We start from the raw sequence: 12,408 nt of genomic DNA on the forward strand, positions 1-12,408 counted from the left end.
AAGCAATGTGTTGCTAAACATGAAGCCAAAGTGGAATGGTGGACATGAAATTGTCAAGCGCTTGCAATTTTGCTAGCCAGATAGATTTGCAAATTTTCTTGTAGCTCAGCGACACATCGCAATTTGCAGTGCAGCTCCACATCTCAAATTATGTTCACTGGCCATAAATCCCTCTCGCTGGGAGGCTGCCTGAGTCTTTGGCAAGCAGTTCGCAACATGGGTCTCATGGTTCACCTTCAGATGACGTGGCAACGCAGATCCGTTGCCGAACCAGGAGCAAGTGCGCACTTTCAATGGTCATGATTGGATGAAGCCTCTGATGAGTTCTCCTAAAATCTCCCCATGCGACTTGTGCCAAAATTGTTTGATATAACCTAGGTGTCAAGCGTCTTGCAAACTCTTCTCAAACTCAAACTTGTCAATGGCATCAAGTAACGACGTGTCGTTGTCGGTGTTACTGATGCTGCCATATTAAATGAAAGAGGTAATCTTATATGAGCTACGATTCAGCCGGGGGCGGCATCCTCTGGGTTCCATGGCGTAATGGTGAACGCTCTGGACTCTGGATCCAGCGATCAGAGTTCAAATCTCGGTGGAACCTTGTACTTTTGACAATCCCGCCGACAGGATCGGCAAATTGCGTCTCCTTTACAATTGCCGTGGCGTCCGATTCGAGAGGACGAATTTTGAACCAGCTCGCCTGCCATTGGGATGCGAATGGCTGAGCCTCTTGTGCCAGCAGCCTGCACTGTCGTTGTTTTGGCTCTTGGCCCTGCTCTTTATCTGTCCCATTGAAAGGATGCAACAGTTTGCATCACAAGAGGAGAAGCATTCGACGGGTCTCAGGGAACTTTGGCGCCAATGTGAATGCAGAAAAGACATGAGCCTTAGGACAGCAGCTCAGTTGGTTCCATGGTGTAACGGTCAGCACTCTGGACTTTGAATCCAGCGATCCGAGTTCAAATCTCGGTGGAACCAAGTTTCTCGTTTGACCAGCTGCTGTTAAAATTTGAGGCAGGTGAGTGGAACCCTGAAGAGCTGAGGGTCTTTGCTGATTACTGTGCTTTTTCTGGCTTTCAACTCTTCATATTCTTGAGCAATAGGCAGCTCAGGCTGATGCCATATGCCTGAGCTGGAGGCAATGGCTGCACGGCATTTGAAATACAAAGGGCAAGCTCGAAAGCATTCAAGGGCAGGCAGATATCGTTTGAATTACCTCCTTGAAGAGCATCACTTTTATCCCGTCTTTCCTGATCAAGTCTCGTGCACCACTGCTTAGCAATGCTCATTTTCGGATCATTTGGCAAGAGGGTCATATTACCGAGAAGTAGGGAAGAGAAGCAGCATTGTTACGAGTGGCAGCTTGACTGCAGCTCTTTCATTTGCAGAGCAGACAATCTTAGGTGCAGAGCAAGTGCGAGAGCTGAAGCAATGTGTTGCCAAACATAAAGCCAAAGTGGAATGGTGGACATGAAGTTGTCAAGCGCTTGCAATTTTGCTAGCCAGATAGATTTGCAAATATTCTTGTAGCTCAGCGACACGTCGCAATTTGCAGTGCAGCTCGACGTCTCAAACTATGTTCACAGGCCATAAATCCCTCTCGCTGGGAGGCTGCCTGAGACTTTGGCAAACAGTTCGCAACATGGATCTCATGGTTCACCTTGAGATGACGTGGCAACGCAGATCCGTTGCCGCACCAGGAGCAAGTGCGCACTTTCAATCGTCATGATTGGATGAAGCCTCCGATGAGTTCAGCTACAATCTCCACATGCGACTTGTGCCAAAATTGTTTGATATAACCTAGGTGTCAAGTGTCTTGCAAACTCTTCCCTTGTCAATGGCATGAAGTAACGACGTGTCGTTGTCGGTGTTACTGATGCTGCCATTTTAAATGAAAGAAGTAATCTTCTTTGAGCAACGATTCAGGCTGAAGAGGCATCCTCTGGGTTCCATGGTGTAATGGTGAGCACTCTGGACTCTGAATCCAGCGATCCGAGTTCAAATCTCGGTGGAACCTTGTACTTTTGACAATCCCGCCGACAGGTTCGGCAAATTGCGTCTCATTTACAATTGCCGTGGCGTCCGATTCGAGAGGACAAATTTAGAACCAGCACGCCTGCTGTTGTAATGCGCATGGCTGAGCTTCTTGAGCCAGCTTCCTGCACCGTCATTGTTTTGGATCTTGGCCCTGCTCTTTATCTGTCCCATTGAAAGGATGCAACATTTTGCGTCGCACAAGGAGAACCATTCGACGGGCCGCTGGGAACATTGTCGCCAATGTGAATGCAGAAAAGTCATGATCCTGAACACAACAGCAATGTTGCTTCCGTGGTGTAACGGTGAGCCCTCGGGACTTTGAAACCAGCGATCCGAGTTCAAATCTCGGTGGAACCGAGTTTCTCGTTCCCCCGGCTGCTGTTAAAATTTGAGGCAGGTGTGTGGAATCCTGAAGAGCTGAAGGTCTTTGCTGTTCTCCGTGCCTTTTCTGGCTTTCAGCTCTTCATAATCTTGAGCGAGAGGCGGCTCAGGCAGATGCCATATGCCTGAGTTGGAGGCATTGGCTGCACGGCATTTGAAATTCAACAGGCAAGCTCGAATGCATTCAAGGGCAGGCAGATATCGTTTGAATTACCTCCTTGAAGAGCATCAATTTTATCCCGTCTTTCCTGATCAAGCCTCGTGCACCACTGCATAGCAATGCTCATTTTCGGATCATTTGGCAAGAGTGTCATGTTAGCGAGAAGTAAGGAAGAGAAGCAGCATTGTTACGAGTGATGCTTGACTGCAGCTCTTTCATTTGCAGAGCAGACAATCTTAGGTGCAGAGCAAGTGCGAGAGCTGAAGCAATGTGTTGCTAAACATGAAGCCAAAGTGGAATGGTGGACATGAAATTGTCAAGCGCTTGCAATTTTGCTAGCCAGATAGATTTGCAAATTTTCTTGTAGCTCAGCGACACATCGCAATTTGCAGTGCAGCTCCACATCTCAAATTATGTTCACTGGCCATAAATCCCTCTCGCTGGGAGGCTGCCTGAGTCTTTGGCAAGCAGTTCGCAACATGGGTCTCATGGTTCACCTTCAGATGACGTGGCAACGCAGATCCGTTGCCGAACCAGGAGCAAGTGCGCACTTTCAATGGTCATGATTGGATGAAGCCTCTGATGAGTTCTCCTAAAATCTCCCCATGCGACTTGTGCCAAAATTGTTTGATATAACCTAGGTGTCAAGCGTCTTGCAAACTCTTCTCAAACTCAAACTTGTCAATGGCATCAAGTAACGACGTGTCGTTGTCGGTGTTACTGATGCTGCCATATTAAATGAAAGAGGTAATCTTATATGAGCTACGATTCAGCCGGGGGCGGCATCCTCTGGGTTCCATGGCGTAATGGTGAACGCTCTGGACTCTGGATCCAGCGATCAGAGTTCAAATCTCGGTGGAACCTTGTACTTTTGACAATCCCGCCGACAGGATCGGCAAATTGCGTCTCCTTTACAATTGCCGTGGCGTCCGATTCGAGAGGACGAATTTTGAACCAGCTCGCCTGCCATTGGGATGCGAATGGCTGAGCCTCTTGTGCCAGCAGCCTGCACTGTCGTTGTTTTGGCTCTTGGCCCTGCTCTTTATCTGTCCCATTGAAAGGATGCAACAGTTTGCATCACAAGAGGAGAAGCATTCGACGGGTCTCAGGGAACTTTGGCGCCAATGTGAATGCAGAAAAGACATGAGCCTTAGGACAGCAGCTCAGTTGGTTCCATGGTGTAACGGTCAGCACTCTGGACTTTGAATCCAGCGATCCGAGTTCAAATCTCGGTGGAACCAAGTTTCTCGTTTGACCAGCTGCTGTTAAAATTTGAGGCAGGCGAGTGGAACCCTGAAGAGCTGAGGGTCTTTGCTGATTACTGTGCTTTTTCTGGCTTTCAACTCTTCATATTCTTGAGCAATAGGCAGCTCAGGCTGATGCCATATGCCTGAGCTGGAGGCAATGGCTGCACGGCATTTGAAATACAAAGGGCAAGCTCGAAAGCATTCAAGGGCAGGCAGATATCGTTTGAATTACCTCCTTGAAGAGCATCACTTTTATCCCGTCTTTCCTGATCAAGTCTCGTGCACCACTGCTTAGCAATGCTCATTTTCGGATCATTTGGCAAGAGGGTCATATTACCGAGAAGTAGGGAAGAGAAGCAGCATTGTTACGAGTGGCAGCTTGACTGCAGCTCTTTCATTTGCAGAGCAGGCAATCTTAGGTGCAGAGCAAGTGCGAGAGCTGAAGCAATGTGTTGCCAAACATGAAGCCAAAGTGGAATGGTGGACATGAAGTTGTCAAGCGCTTGCAATTTTGCTAGCCAGATAGATTTGCAAATATTCTTGTAGCTCAGCGACACGTCGCAATTTGCAGTGCAGCTCGACGTCTCAAACTATGTTCACAGGCCATAAATCCCTCTCGCTGGGAGGCTGCCTGAGACTTTGGCAAGCAGTTCGCAACATGGATCTCATGGTTCACCTTGAGATGACGTGGCAACGCAGATCCGTTGCCGCACCAGGAGCAAGTGCGCACTTTCAATCGTCATGATTGGATGAAGCCTCCGATGAGTTCACCTAAAATCTCCACATGCGACTTGTGCCAAAATTGTTTGATATAACCTAGGTGTCAAGTGTCTTGCAAACTCTTCCCTTGTCAATGGCATGAAGTAACGACGTGTCGTTGTCGTTGTTACTGATGCTGCCATTTTAAATGAAAGAAGTAATCTTCTTTGAGCAACGATTCAGGCTGCAGAGGCATCCTCTGGGTTCCATGGTGTAATGGTGAGCACTCTGGACTCTGAATCCAGCGATCCGAGTTCAAATCTCGGTGGAACCTTGTACTTTTGACAATCCCGCCGACAGGTTCGGCAAATTGCGTCTCCTTTACAATTGCCGTGGCGTCCGATTCGAGAGGACAAATTTAGAACCAGCACGCCTGCTGTTGTAATGCTCATGGCTGAGCTTCTTGAGCCAGCTTCCTGCACCGTCATTGTTTTGGATCTTGGCCCTGCTCTTTATCTGTCCCATTGAAAGGATGCAACATTTTGCGTCGCACAAGGAGAACCATTCGACGGGCCGCTGGGAACATTGTCGCCAATGTGAATGCAGAAAAGTCATGATCCTGAACACCGCAGCAATGTTGCTTCCGTGGTGTAACGGTGAGCCCTCGGGACTTTGAAACCAGCGATCCGAGTTCAAATCTCGGTGGAACCGAGTTTCTCGTTCCCCCGGCTGCTGTTAAAATTTGAGGCAGCTGTGTGGAATCCTGAAGAGCTGAAGGTCTTTGCTGTTCTCCGTGCCTTTTCTGGCTTTGAGCTCTTCATAATCTTGAGCGAGAGGCGGCTCAGGCAGATGCCATATGCCTGAGTTGGAGGCATTGGCTGCACGGCATTTGAAATTCAACAGGCAAGCTCGAAAGCATTCAAGGGCAGGCAGATATCGTTTGAATTACCTCCTTGAAGAGCATCAATTTTATCCCGTCTTTCCTGATCAAGCCTCGTGCACCACTGCATAGCAATGCTCATTTTCGGATCATTTGGCAAGAGTGTCATGTTAGCGAGAAGTAAGGAAGAGAAGCAGCATTGTTACGAGTGATGCTTGACTGCAGCTCTTTCATTTGCAGAGCAGACAATCTTAGGTGCAGAGCAAGTGCGAGAGCTGAAGCAATGTGTTGCTAAACATGAAGCCAAAGTGGAATGGTGGACATGAAATTGTCAAGCGCTTGCAATTTTGCTAGCCAGATAGATTTGCAAATTTTCTTGTAGCTCAGCGACACATCGCAATTTGCAGTGCAGCTCCACATCTCAAACTATGTTCATTGGCCATAAATCCCTCTCGCTGGGAGGCTGCCTGAGACTTTGGCAAGCAGTTCGCAACATGGGTCTCATGGTTCACCTTCAGATGACGTGGCAACGCAGATCCGTTGCCGAACCAGGAGCAAGTGCGCACTTTCAATGGTCATGATTGGATGAAGCCTCTGATGAGTTCTCCTAAAATCTCCCCATGCGACTTGTGCCAAAATTGTTTGATATAACCTAGGTGTCAAGCGTCTTGCAAACTCTTCTCAAACTCAAACTTGTCAATGGCATCAAGTAACGACGTGTCGTTGTCGGTGTTACTGATGCTGCCATATTAAATGAAAGAAGTAATCTTACTTGAGCTACGATTCAGCCGGGAGCGGCATCCTCTGGGTTCCATGGCGTAATGGTGAACGCTCTGGACTCTGGATCCAGCGATCAGAGTTCAAATCTCGGTGGAACCTTGTACTTTTGACAATCCCGCCGACAGGATCGGCAAATTGCGTCTCCTTTACAATTGCCGTGGCGTCCGATTCGAGAGGACAAATTTTGAACCAGCTCGCCTGCCATTGGAATGCGAATGGCTGAGCCTCTTGTGCCAGCAGCCTGCACTGTCGTTGTTTTGGCTCTTGGCCCTGCTCTTTATCTGTCCCATTGAAAGGATGCAACAGTTTGCATCACAAGAGGAGAAGCATTCGACGGGTCGCAGGGAACTTTGGCGCCAATGTGAATGCAGAAAAGACATGAGCCTTAGGACAGCAGCTCAGTTGGTTCCATGGTGTAACAGTCAGCACTCTGGACTTTGAATCCAGCGATCCGAGTTCAAATCTCGGTGGAACCAAGTTTCTCGTTTGCCCAGCTGCTGTTAAAATTTGAGGCAGGCGAGTGGAACCCTGAAGAGCTGAGGGTCTTTGCTGATTACTGTGCTTTTTCTGGCTTTCAACTCTTCATATTCTTGAGCAATAGGCAGCTCAGGCTGATGCCATATGCCTGAGCTGGAGGCAATGGCTGCACGGCATTTGAAATACAAAGGGCACCTCGAAAGCATTCAAGGGCAGGCAGATATCGTTTGAATTACCTCCTTGAAGAGCATCACTTTCATCCCGTCTTTCCTGATCAAGTCTCGTGCACCACTGCTTAGCAATGCTCATTTTCGGATCATTTGGCAAGAGTGTCATATTACCGAGAAGTAGGGAAGAGAAGCAGCATTGTTAGCGAGTGGCAGCTTGACTGCAGCTCATTCATTTGCAGAGCAGACAATCTTAGGTGCAGAGCAAGTGCGAGAGCTGAAGCAATGTGTTGCCAAACATGAAGCCAAAGTGGAATGGTGGACATGAAGTTGTCAAGCGCTTGCAATTTTGCTAGCCAGATAGATTTGCAAATATTCTTGTAGCTCAGCGACACATCGCAATTTGCAGTGCAGCTCGACGTCTCAAACTATGTTCGCAGGCCATAAATCCCTCTCGCTGGGAGGCTGCCTGAGACTTTGGCAAGCAGTTCGCAACATGGATCTCATGGTTCACCTTGAGATGACGTGGCAACGCAGATCCGTTGCCGCACCAGGAGCAAGTGCGCACTTTCAATCGTCATGATTGGATGAAGCCTCCGATGAGTTCACCTAAAATCTCCACATGCGACTTGTGCCAAAATTGTTTGATATAACCTAGGTGTCAAGTGTCTTGCAAACTCTTCCCTTGTCAATGGCATGAAGTAACGACGTGTCGGTGTCGGTGTTACTGATGCTGCCATTTTAAATGAAAGAAGTAATCTTCTTTGAGCAACGATTCAGGCTGAAGAGGCATCCTCTGCGTTCCATGGTGTAATGGTGAGCACTCTGGACTCTGAATCCAGCGATCCGAGTTCAAATCTCGGTGGAACCTTGTACTTTTGACAATCCCGCCGACAGGTTCGGCAAATTGCGTCTCCTTTACAATTGCCGTGGCGTCCGATTCGAGAGGACAAATTTAGAACCAGCACGCCTGCTGTTGTAATGCGCATGGCTGTGCTTCTTGAGCCAGCTTCCTGCACCGTCATTGTTTTGGATCTTGGCCCTGCTCTTTATCTGTCCCATTGAAAGGATGCAACATTTTGCGTCGCACAAGGAGAACCATTCGACGGGCCGCTGGGAACATTGTCGCCAACGTGAATGCAGAAAAGTCATGATCCTGAACGCAACAGCAATGTTGCTTCCGTGGTGTAACGGTGAGCCCTCGGGACTTTGAAACCAGCGATCCGAGTTCAAATCTCGGTGGAACCGAGTTTCTCGTTCCCCCGGCTGCTGTTAAAATTTGAGGCAGCTGTGTGGAATCCTGAAGAGCTGAAGGTCTTTGCTGTTCTCCGTGCCTTTTCTGGCTTTCAGCTCTTCATAATCTTGAGCGAGAGGCGGCTCAGGCAGATGCCATATGCCTGAGTTGGAGGCATTGGCTGCACGGCATTTGAAATTCAACAGGCAAGCTCGAAAGCATTCAAGGGCAGGCAGATATCGTTTGAATTACCTCCTTGAAGAGCATCAATTTTATCCCGTCTTTCCTGATCAAGCCTCGTGCACCACTGCACAGCAATGCTCATTTTCGGATCATTTGGCAAGAGTGTCATGTTAGCGAGAAGTAGGGAAGAGAAGCAGCATTGTTACGAGTGACAGCTTGACTGCAGCTCTTTCATTTGCAGAGCAGACAATCTTAGGTGCAGAGCAAGTGCGAGAGCTGAAGCAATGTGTTGCTAAACATGAAGCCAAAGTGGAATGGTGGACATGAAATTGTCAAGCGCTTGCAATTTTGCTAGCCAGATAGATTTGCAAATTTTCTTGTAGCTCAGCGACACATCGCAATTTGCAGTGCAGCTCCACATCTCAAACTATGTTCACTGGCCATAAATCCCTCTCGCTGGGAGGCTGCCTGAGACTTTGGCAAGCAGTTCGCAACATGGGTCTCATGGTTCACCTTCAGATGACGTGGCAACGCAGATCCGTTGCCGAACCAGGAGCAAGTGCGCACTTTCAATGGTCATGATTGGATGAAGCCTCTGATGAGTTCTCCTAAAATCTCCCCATGCGACTTGTGCCAAAATTGTTTGATATAACCTAGGTGTCAAGCGTCTTGCAAACTCTTCTCAAACTCAAACTTGTCAATGGCATCAAGTAACGACGTGTCGTTGTCGGTGTTACTGATGCTGCCATATTAAATGAAAGAAGTAATCTTACTTGAGCTACGATTCAGCCGGGAGCGGCATCCTCTGGGTTCCATGGCGTAATGGTGAACGCTCTGAACTCTGGATCCAGCGATCAGAGTTCAAATCTCGGTGGAACCTTGTACTTTTGACAATCCCGCCGACAGGATCGGCAAATTGCGTCTCCTTTACAATTGCCGTGGCGTCCGATTCGAGAGGACGAATTTTGAACCAGCTCGCCTGCCATTGGGATGCGAATGGCTGAGCCTCTTGTGCCAGCAGCCTGCACTGTCGTTGTTTTGGCTCTTGGCCCTGCTCTTTATCTGTCCCATTGAAAGGATGCAACAGTTTGCATCACAAGAGGAGAAGCATTCGACGGGTCTCAGGGAACTTTGGCGCCAATGTGAATGCAGAAAAGACATGAGCCTTAGGACAGCAGCTCAGTTGGTTCCATGGTGTAACGGTCAGCACTCTGGACTTTGAATCCAGCGATCCGAGTTCAAATCTCGGTGGAACCAAGTTTCTCGTTTGACCAGCTGCTGTTAAAATTTGAGGCAGGCGAGTGGAACCCTGAAGAGCTGAGGGTCTTTGCTGATTACTGTGCTTTTTCTGGCTTTCAACTCTTCATATTCTTGAGCAATAGGCAGCTCAGGCTGATGCCATATGCCTGAGCTGGAGGCAATGGCTGCACGGCATTTGAAATACAAAGGGCAAGCTCGAAAGCATTCAAGGGCAGGCAGATATCGTTTGAATTACCTCCTTGAAGAGCATCACTTTTATCCCGTCTTTCCTGATCAAGTCTCGTGCACCACTGCTTAGCAATGCTCATTTTCGGATCATTTGGCAAGAGGGTCATATTACCGAGAAGTAGGGAAGAGAAGCAGCATTGTTACGAGTGGCAGCTTGACTGCAGCTCTTTCATTTGCAGAGCAGACAATCTTAGGTGCAGAGCAAGTGCGAGAGCTGAAGCAATGTGTTGCCAAACATGAAGCCAAAGTGGAATGGTGGACATGAAGTTGTCAAGCGCTTGCAATTTTGCTAGCCAGATAGATTTGCAAATATTCTTGTAGCTCAGCGACACGTCGCAATTTGCAGTGCAGCTCGACGTCTCAAACTATGTTCACAGGCCATAAATCCCTCTCGCTGGGAGGCTGCCTGAGACTTTGGCAAGCAGTTCGCAACATGGATCTCATGGTTCACCTTGAGATGACGTGGCAACGCAGATCCGTTGCCGCACCAGGAGCAAGTGCGCACTTTCAATCGTCATGATTGGATGAAGCCTCCGATGAGTTCACCTAAAATCTCCACATGCGACTTGTGCCAAAATTGTTTGATATAACCTAGGTGTCAAGTGTCTTGCAAACTCTTCCCTTGTCAATGGCATGAAGTAACGACGTGTCGTTGTCGTTGTTACTGATGCTGCCATTTTAAATGAAAGAAGTAATCTTCTTTGAGCAACGATTCAGGCTGCAGAGGCATCCTCTGGGTTCCATGGTGTAATGGTGAGCACTCTGGACTCTGAATCCAGCGATCCGAGTTCAAATCTCGGTGGAACCTTGTACTTTTGACAATCCCGCCGACAGGTTCGGCAAATTGCGTCTCCTTTACAATTGCCGTGGCGTCCGATTCGAGAGGACAAATTTAGAACCAGCACGCCTGCTGTTGTAATGCTCATGGCTGAGCTTCTTGAGCCAGCTTCCTGCACCGTCATTGTTTTGGATCTTGGCCCTGCTCTTTATCTGTCCCATTGAAAGGATGCAACATTTTGCGTCGCACAAGGAGAACCATTCGACGGGCCGCTGGGAACATTGTCGCCAATGTGAATGCAGAAAAGTCATGATCCTGAACACCGCAGCAATGTTGCTTCCGTGGTGTAACGGTGAGCCCTCGGGACTTTGAAACCAGCGATCCGAGTTCAAATCTCGGTGGAACCGAGTTTCTCGTTCCCCCGGCTGCTGTTAAAATTTGAGGCAGGTGTGTGGAATCCTGAAGAGCTGAAGGTCTTTGCTGTTCTCCGTGCCTTTTCTGGCTTTCAGCTCTTCATAATCTTGAGCGAGAGGCGGCTCAGGCAGATGCCATATGCCTGAGTTGGAGGCATTGGCTGCACGGCATTTGAAATTCAACAGGCAAGCTCGAAAGCATTCAAGGGCAGGCAGATATCGTTTGAATTACCTCCTTGAAGAGCATCAATTTTATCCCGTCTTTCCTGATCAAGCCTCGTGCACCACTGCATAGCAATGCTCATTTTCGGATCATTTGGCAAGAGTGTCATGTTAGCGAGAAGTAAGGAAGAGAAGCAGCATTGTTACGAGTGATGCTTGACTGCAGCTCTTTCATTTGCAGAGCAGACAATCTTAGGTGCAGAGCAAGTGCGAGAGCTGAAGCAATGTGTTGCTAAACATGAAGCCAAAGTGGAATGGTGGACATGAAATTGTCAAGCGCTTGCAATTTTGCTAGCCAGATAGATTTGCAAATTTTCTTGTAGCTCAGCGACACATCGCAATTTGCAGTGCAGCTCCACATCTCAAACTATGTTCACTGGCCATAAATCCCTCTCGCTGGGAGGCTGCCTGAGACTTTGGCAAGCAGTTCGCAACATGGGTCTCATGGTTCACCTTCAGATGACGTGGCAACGCAGATCCGTTGCCGAACCAGGAGCAAGTGCGCACTTTCAATGGTCATGATTGGATGAAGCCTCTGATGAGTTCTCCTAAAATCTCCCCATGCGACTTGTGCCAAAATTGTTTGATATAACCTAGGTGTCAAGCGTCTTGCAAACTCTTCTCAAACTCAAACTTGTCAATGGCATCAAGTAACGACGTGTCGTTGTCGGTGTTACTGATGCTGCCATATTAAATGAAAGAAGTAATCTTACTTGAGCTACGATTCAGCCGGGAGCGGCATCCTCTGGGTTCCATGGCGTAATGGTGAACGCTCTGGACTCTGGATCCAGCGATCAGAGTTCAAATCTCGGTGGAACCTTGTACTTTTGACAATCCCGCCGACAGGATCGGCAAATTGCGTCTCCTTTACAATTGCCGTGGCGTCCGATTCGAGAGGACAAATTTTGAACCAGCTCGCCTGCCATTGGAATGCGAATGGCTGAGCCTCTTGTGCCAGCAGCCTGCACTGTCGTTGTTTTGGCTCTTGGCCCTGCTCTTTATCTGTCCCATTGAAAGGATGCAACAGTTTGCATCACAAGAGGAGAAGCATTCGACGGGTCGCAGGGAACTTTGGCGCCAATGTGAATGCAGAAAAGACATGAGCCTTAGGACAGCAGCTCAGTTGGTTCCATGGTGTAACAGTCAGCACTCTGGACTTTGAATCCAGCGATCCGAGTTCAAATCTCGGTGGAACCAAGTTTCTCGTTTGCCCAGCTGCTGTTAAAATTTGAGGCAGGCGAGTGGAACCCTGAAGAGCTGAG

At 48.4% G+C, this 12,408-nt stretch overlaps 14 non-coding genes across 14 annotated transcripts; all 14 read left to right on the forward strand.

Moving 5' to 3' along the window:
* The first annotated feature begins 529 nt into the window (after positions 1-529).
* On the forward strand, positions 530-601 carry trnaq-cug (transfer RNA glutamine (anticodon CUG)). The gene has a single exon. It is a non-coding gene; the product is annotated as a tRNA-Gln (tRNA).
* A 305-nt stretch (positions 602-906) lies between these two features.
* trnaq-uug (transfer RNA glutamine (anticodon UUG)) lies at positions 907-978 on the forward strand. The gene has a single exon. It is a non-coding gene; the product is annotated as a tRNA-Gln (tRNA).
* A 967-nt stretch (positions 979-1,945) lies between these two features.
* trnaq-cug (transfer RNA glutamine (anticodon CUG)) lies at positions 1,946-2,017 on the forward strand. Its single transcript has one exon. It is a non-coding gene; the product is annotated as a tRNA-Gln (tRNA).
* A 1,353-nt stretch (positions 2,018-3,370) lies between these two features.
* On the forward strand, positions 3,371-3,442 carry trnaq-cug (transfer RNA glutamine (anticodon CUG)). The gene has a single exon. It is a non-coding gene; the product is annotated as a tRNA-Gln (tRNA).
* A 305-nt stretch (positions 3,443-3,747) lies between these two features.
* trnaq-uug (transfer RNA glutamine (anticodon UUG)) lies at positions 3,748-3,819 on the forward strand. Its single transcript has one exon. It is a non-coding gene; the product is annotated as a tRNA-Gln (tRNA).
* Positions 3,820-4,786: 967 nt separating this feature from the next.
* trnaq-cug (transfer RNA glutamine (anticodon CUG)) lies at positions 4,787-4,858 on the forward strand. Its single transcript has one exon. It is a non-coding gene; the product is annotated as a tRNA-Gln (tRNA).
* Positions 4,859-6,211: 1,353 nt separating this feature from the next.
* trnaq-cug (transfer RNA glutamine (anticodon CUG)) lies at positions 6,212-6,283 on the forward strand. The gene has a single exon. It is a non-coding gene; the product is annotated as a tRNA-Gln (tRNA).
* A 305-nt stretch (positions 6,284-6,588) lies between these two features.
* Positions 6,589-6,660, forward strand: trnaq-uug (transfer RNA glutamine (anticodon UUG)). The gene has a single exon. It is a non-coding gene; the product is annotated as a tRNA-Gln (tRNA).
* A 967-nt stretch (positions 6,661-7,627) lies between these two features.
* Positions 7,628-7,699, forward strand: trnaq-cug (transfer RNA glutamine (anticodon CUG)). Its single transcript has one exon. It is a non-coding gene; the product is annotated as a tRNA-Gln (tRNA).
* A 1,354-nt stretch (positions 7,700-9,053) lies between these two features.
* trnaq-cug (transfer RNA glutamine (anticodon CUG)) lies at positions 9,054-9,125 on the forward strand. Its single transcript has one exon. It is a non-coding gene; the product is annotated as a tRNA-Gln (tRNA).
* Positions 9,126-9,430: 305 nt separating this feature from the next.
* Positions 9,431-9,502, forward strand: trnaq-uug (transfer RNA glutamine (anticodon UUG)). Its single transcript has one exon. It is a non-coding gene; the product is annotated as a tRNA-Gln (tRNA).
* Positions 9,503-10,469: 967 nt separating this feature from the next.
* On the forward strand, positions 10,470-10,541 carry trnaq-cug (transfer RNA glutamine (anticodon CUG)). The gene has a single exon. It is a non-coding gene; the product is annotated as a tRNA-Gln (tRNA).
* A 1,353-nt stretch (positions 10,542-11,894) lies between these two features.
* trnaq-cug (transfer RNA glutamine (anticodon CUG)) lies at positions 11,895-11,966 on the forward strand. The gene has a single exon. It is a non-coding gene; the product is annotated as a tRNA-Gln (tRNA).
* A 305-nt stretch (positions 11,967-12,271) lies between these two features.
* trnaq-uug (transfer RNA glutamine (anticodon UUG)) lies at positions 12,272-12,343 on the forward strand. Its single transcript has one exon. It is a non-coding gene; the product is annotated as a tRNA-Gln (tRNA).
* Positions 12,344-12,408: the final 65 nt, after the last annotated feature.

The sequence above is a fragment of the Cetorhinus maximus genome, chromosome 34 (assembly GCF_964194155.1).
Source record: "Cetorhinus maximus chromosome 34, sCetMax3.hap1.1, whole genome shotgun sequence".
NCBI lineage: Eukaryota > Metazoa > Chordata > Chondrichthyes > Lamniformes > Cetorhinidae > Cetorhinus > Cetorhinus maximus.